Source organism: Piliocolobus tephrosceles, chromosome 18, assembly GCF_002776525.5.
Source record: "Piliocolobus tephrosceles isolate RC106 chromosome 18, ASM277652v3, whole genome shotgun sequence".
Classification (NCBI taxonomy): domain Eukaryota; kingdom Metazoa; phylum Chordata; class Mammalia; order Primates; family Cercopithecidae; genus Piliocolobus; species Piliocolobus tephrosceles.
In genome coordinates, this window is record NC_045451.1 from 1,149,559 (window position 1) to 1,156,188 (window position 6,630).

Consider the following 6,630-nt stretch of genomic DNA (forward strand, 5'->3'; position numbering starts at 1 on the left):
GGTGAGGTCCAGGCCGTCTGCGGTGAGGTCCAGGCCGTCTGTGGTGAGGTCCAGGCCGTCTGCGGTGAGGTCCAGGCCGTCTGTGGTGGGGCTCAGGCCATCTGTGGTGAGGTCCAGGCCGTCTGTGGTGGGGCCAGTGTGGGGGGCTGAGAATCTCTGTGTATCGATGCTTTTGGTCAGTTTTATCTGATTCAGCCTTGGCCGTGCCTTGGGGTTTGTATGGCCATGAAAATGAAACTCTAGCAGACACTTCTGTTTCTAGACCCAGCATTTGCCCTCAATGGGCCATGACTCATACAGACATAATGTACATTGATAGAGACAAGCTTGTGATATGCACGTATATCAAACGGCCAGACTGCGAGAAGATAAAATGTGGTGGGAATAAAAAAGTGGTAACGAAGACATGAGGGAAGTTTGACGTAAACCTTCAGTGTGTCTAGGGATAATTTGCTTTTTCTTTCTAAAAAGAGTCAAGAAAGGAGATCACAGCTGGGAAAGACATTCAATAAGACAGAGCTGCACCAGCCAAGCTTTTCAGACAGGGCTGAGGGGAGAATGTGTTTCTCATTTGGTTAGTCTTCACCCAGACAACAGAGGATGGGCTGGTTTGAGGGTTGCATGTTGCCAGGAGAGTATCTCTGGATGTTAATTTTTCTACTGTAGCCTAGAATTTTGACATACAAGATTTGAACCCAAAGGAAACCTTTCTAGGACTGGAAAGTCCCCATATTGTGGATGGAGAATTCCGTTAATAGTACTGATACCCACACTGGAGTCAGCCTTAAGGAAAACCATGACAGAGGAACAGGGGCCTCCTGACAATCACTGTCCAACTCTGATGAGACTCCAATGGAGAGAAATTTCATCATTATTGAGGACTGGAGGGAGAGAGATTTTGGTGACAGATTGGAGCTTGTAGCAAAACTCAGATGACAATGCAAAGCCATTGCCTCTTTTGCCTGAAAATTGGACTGAACACCTTCTTATATCCCAAATTTTGCCCTTTGAAAAAGGCAGCTATGATTCAGAGAAGCCAACAATCATAGATATTTATGAGATAATCTGGGGCATTTGATAATCTGAAGACACTATTGTTAAGTATTTAAGATGTGATAGGACAGACACGGTGGCTCACGCCTGTCATCCCAGCACTTTGGGAGGCCGAGATGGGTGGATTACCTGAGGTCAGGAGTTTCAGACCAGCCTGGCCAACACGGTGAAACCCCGTCTCTACTTAAAATACAAAAAATTAGCTGGCTTTGGTGGTACACACCTATAATCCCAGGTACTTGGGAGGCTGATGCGGAAGAATCACTTGAACCCGGGAGGCGGAGGTTGCAGTGAGCTGAGATCATGGCATTGTACTCCAGACTGGGGAACAAGAGCAAGACTTCGTCTCAAAAAACAAGACAAAACAAAACAAAAAACAACAAAAACCCCAAAAATATGTGATAGTGATGATAGGATTAGGTTAAACAAGCAGAGGTGTTTACCGATGAAATAATATGCCTGGGATTTGCTTTAAAACAACACAGAGTGGGCTGAGCACAGTGGCTCATGCCTGTAATCCCAGCACTTTGGGAGGTCGAGGTGGGCAGATCACAAGGTCAAGAGATCGAGACCATCCTGGCTAACATGGTGAAACCCCTTCTCTACTAAAAAATACAAAAATTAGCTGGGTGTGGTGGCACGTGCCTGTAGTCCCAGCTACTTGGGAGGCTGAGGCAGGAGAATCACTTGAACCCGGGAGGTGGAGGTTGCAGTGAGCCGAGATCGCACCACTATACTCCAGCCTGGGCCACAGAGCGAGACTCCATCTCAAAAAAAAAAAAAAAAACAAACAACCAATCAACCAAACAAACAGAAAGCACGGAGCAGGTGGAGAATTGGGGAGCATGAGCTGACTCGCCCGTGTGTTGACAGCAGCAGAAGTCGGGTGGTGATGGGCACTCCTGCTTCGCTGTATTGATCAATCCAACTTTATGCATGTTTGGAAAGTTTTGTAAGATGTTTATTTTTTTAAAGGTCAGCTATTACCCATGGTGACAGACCTGAGATCAAGCTGAGCGATCTGGCCCCTGGGCAACCACCAGCCCCATCTCTCCACAGATTGGTTTGAATTGGGGCAAATGCACATTCCTTGAGAGAAGGGAGTTTGGAAAATTCATCCTCTCTGCCTCTTTTCTTTTGCACATGACTGCCCACCTTCCCAGCTCATCTCCTGTCTTTCATCAGCAACTGTCTGTCGGGGAAAAGGTTAGGTCAGATTTTAGTGGGTCATTTCAGATTTTGCAGTAAGAGTTGCTACCATTCATTGAACCCAGATATCACATTATATGTTCTGCATATATTCACTTTAATCTTCTCAATAATACTGAAATGTAGCTTTCTTTTTTTTTTTTTTTTTTTTTCTTTTGAGACGGAGTCTTGCTCTGTCGCCCGAGCTGGAGTGCAGTGGCCAGATCTCAGCTCACTGCAAGCTCCGCCTCCCGGGTTTACGCTATTCTCCTGCCTCAGCCTCCGGAGTAGCTGGGACTACAGGCGCCCGCCACCTCGCCCGGCTAGTTTTTTGTATTTTTAGTAGAGACGGGGTTTCACCGTGTTAGCCAGGATGGTCTCGATCTCCTGACCTCGTGATCCGCCCGTCTCGGCCTCCCAAAGTGCTGGGATTACAGGCTTGAGCCACCGCGCCCGGCTGAAATGTAGCTTTCATAACCCAATTTTATGCTTGAGAAAACTGAGGCTTGGATAGGGTCTGCACTGAGAGAGGCCGAGCCAGGTATGAGCCTGGGCTCCGGCCCCACCCTGCCTGTCTCCCCGGCTCTTGGCCTTCCTGAGCTCTGGCCCCATCCTGCCCACCTCCTCTTCCCTGCAGCCTCCCTGGACTGTGCCCCCACCCTGCCCACCTCCCCGGCCCATGGTCTTCCTGGGCGGTGCCCCTGCCCTACCTGCATCCCTGGCCCTCAGCCTTCCTGAGCTGTGCCCCCGCCCTCCCACCTCCCCAGCTCTCTGTGTGCCAGCAAAGCAGCCCGGCTTCTGCCTCCATAGACACTCAGGTCCCCAGCTGGGCCTGGTCATCCTTGCAGCTGGAAACTCCTAGTGGAGTGAGAGCCCCACGAAGGCCAGGCAGCTAGTGAAGATATCTGAGTTTATTCTTTGATCTCCGAGGTGGTCTGGGGCCGCAGTGTGGACCTGGAAGCGTGCGTGCGCACTCACAGGTGGAATTTGGCTGTTGACTGCACCTGTGCTCCCGCGCTGCCTGACGCCCATTCCTGATTTCTTTGCACTGGCCAGGGCGTGCTGATTTGCTCTGGTTCCTTTTTCATTTCTCTGATGGTCGATGGAAACTATTAGTTCATTTCCAGCGTTGGACGAATGTCAGTTACTTAGCTAGGGTCACGGGTTTTGATGGGAGAATTGGGCTAATGGTAGTGATGCCAGTGATTTCTCAGCTGTCATTGTAGATAGCAGAGTTATTCCATCTCTCACTGAAGGCAGCCCAGTGGATTTTAGTCAAGTTAATTCGAATTGTACTCTAAAGCTAAATGAAATGTTTATTTCTATGTTGGTAAATGGTATAGAAAAAGCTGCTATTGAAATGACATTTATTCATAATTTGGTCTGTTAGGAATATGCACGCTGAATGCTGATTTGTTTACCTAGATGGAATATTGTCTCTTACAGAGATGAAAGCATACGAGATTTCAGTTTCTTATGGTGCGTGTGTGTGTGTGCGCACCTGCTCACACAGGGGAAGGTAGCTAGCAGTGTGCGAGCCCTCACCACGATGAAGGGCTTTCGTAGACATTGCTTCACAATTCTCACACCACCACCTGAGGTTTGTGATACTGTCCCTTTGTTGTCACCATCACTGCAGCTGTTGTTGTTGTGCAGACAAAGTCACTTGGCTTCCTGAGGCCAAGTCACTCATCCAAGGCCGCTGGCTCACAGGGCAGGGGCTGGGCACAGTCTGGTCAGCCCCCAGCCTCCCGCCCGGTGCTTCTCCCTCCCCATGTCTGAGCCAAAGCCTGCAAGTCCTCATGTCGGCACCCACCTGTCTACCCACAGGCACCCCTATGAGACGGCTGGCTCTGTTCTCGGCTCCCCGTGGAACTCCTCCCAGGGCCACCCATGTTCACACACGGACACAGGGACGCCTGGACCCAGGCGGGCCTATGTGTTCATTCCGCAGATAATCAGAGGCACAGATAAAATAAAGCTTCCAGTTGATGGGCACCCAGCAGACAGGGCGGTTAGTTTATGTGGGCTATAGGCAGAGTCGACTGGAAAATTTTGATCACTTTAATTTACTATATCCAGCATGCCTGCTGTATTCGGCCGGCACTTTTATCAAGCCCTGTGAGGCGGTATTGATTTTTTTATTTTCTGTGTAGGATAAGAAGACAGAGAGTTAGGAACAAGAGTGAATGAAGAACTTTCCTAGATTGCTGCTTTCTCCAGCTTATTGCGTGCTGTCGTTTGTGGTTTCGGATGATGGCCAGTGCGTCAGGGCTGCCCGCAGCAATGAGCAGACTGAATAACAATGGAAGGCCAGACGGGAGAGATTGAAAAAGGAGAAAGAGGCCGCTGGAAAGTGAGAAAGTGCATGTGAGAAACAGGAAAACAGGCCGGGCTGAGGAAAAAGTGTCCGAGGTGGAGGTAGCCCCGTCAGCACGTTCCGTTAAAGTCACTGCAAACTGCCAGGACAGTTTTTCATCGAAGAGTCTGGCTGCAAAGTCTACAGGGAGGAGAAGCAAAGCTTCGCTTTATCATTTCCTTCCTTAAATGAACAAAAGAACCTCCACCTCCTCACCCCCAGGAAGCCGTAACACAGCACAAGACAGCACAACACAACAGGGGAGGCAGAGCGGCCGAGGAGATGGGCTTTGGTGCCGTCCTGGATGTGGCTGCCTCAGTGGCACCTGCTGTCCTCACCACGGTCAGGGCCTGCGAGGCTGAACCTGTCTCAGCACACATGCCCGACACTCCCGCGATTCCAACGCCGCTTTCCACTTCCAGCCTTCTGAGGGAGTGTGATGAAATGTGACAAAAACTAGAAGCTAATGTGGGTCATTTTAATAATATGGGTTCTCTTATGTTGTGATGGAAATGGAGACAAGCAGAGTGAGAAACAGAATCCCAGGAGTTTAGTGCTCAGATTTTGACCACCCTGTTCTCCACAGCCCAGCTGACTTGATTTGCTTAACGAGACGGTGTGCTCACTCCCTGCCGTTGTCACCTCTCGCCGCGGGTCCCATGGCCACGCCGTGCTGCCAGGCCCCAGGCAGACAGCACCCTGAGGCTCACGTCCGGTCAGGGGCTCTGCACGGGGACACCGCCCCTGGCTTCCAGAAGCACATTCCAAAGCCAAGATCTCCGGGTCTTGGATGGGTGACGGATGCTCCGCTCTCAGCTTCCCTGGACGTCCAGGAGCAAACACGCGGGCGGGTGAACACGTTCCAAAGCCGAGACCCCTGGGTGGCCCCACGGGTGACAGAGATTCCCCACAGGTGATGGACGTTCCACTCTCAGCTCCTCCTGTGGACGGCCAGGAGCAAACACGCGGGCGGGTGAACACGTTCCAAAGCCGAGACCCCCGGGTGGCCCCACGGGTGACAGAGATTCCCCACAGGTGATGGACGTTCCACTCTCAGCTCCTCCTGTGGACGGCCAGGAGCAAACACGCAGCGGGTGAACATATGGAGGTGTGGGCGCTATGACTAGATGGCACTTAGATGATCCCCAAGAAAACAGCCTGAGTCGTGGGTGCCATGGGTGCTGGGCAACGTGGAACGCTGGCTTTTCAGAGGAGAAACAGAGCCTGGAGAGACAGAGGGGCTTGTGGGAAGTGGTCACTGAGGAAGACGTCAGCATCGCCTGTTCTGCTACACACACAGCCCCTGGAGGCTTCAAAGACACCCGATCAAAGGTGACTGTGCAGCACAGCAGAGCCTGCCATGATGGGACCCTGGGCTTGGAGGGGTTTTGGGAAAAGAAAACAGTGATGCGGTAAATGGTTCAGCTCAGCTGCATTTTGGCTGTCACATTAGAGTGACATGTATCCCGGGATGTTCGAGAGCAGCGGGCTGCACAGCAAAACCAGAAACTTCCGGAATGGGTGAGAGATGACATTTCTAAAAACATGCACACACAACTCTCTTATTTTAAACAATTTTAATTGCAACGGAATCAAATCCCTATAAAAAGCCGGAGTTTTCTGTAGTTATTAGGTCTTTGTTCAGAAGACCCACACGTGTTTCATATTGAATGCCGTTCCCGGGAGATTCTGCTCACGGACGTGTGTGACACAAGCCCTCAGTTTCATTTCAGAGCATGACATGTACACGTTGTCCACAGGGGACCTTGTCTGGGCAGCTACGTGTACAAAACAACGAAGGGCAATTCGGGAGCCCAGTATCTGGGATGTGTCTGTTTTCCAGCTCCGTGAGTTCTGGCTTTTGATGACATGAAGGTTCTCACTGTTTCTGTGCTTCGTCTTTAATTTTGTAAAAAGAAGAACGCAGTGATATGAAATGGACCGTGCACAAAGCCGGTTCGTTCACACATGCTCAGGCTGGCGGCACTAGCGTCCTCTCTAACACGGTTCGTTCACACATGCTCAGGCTG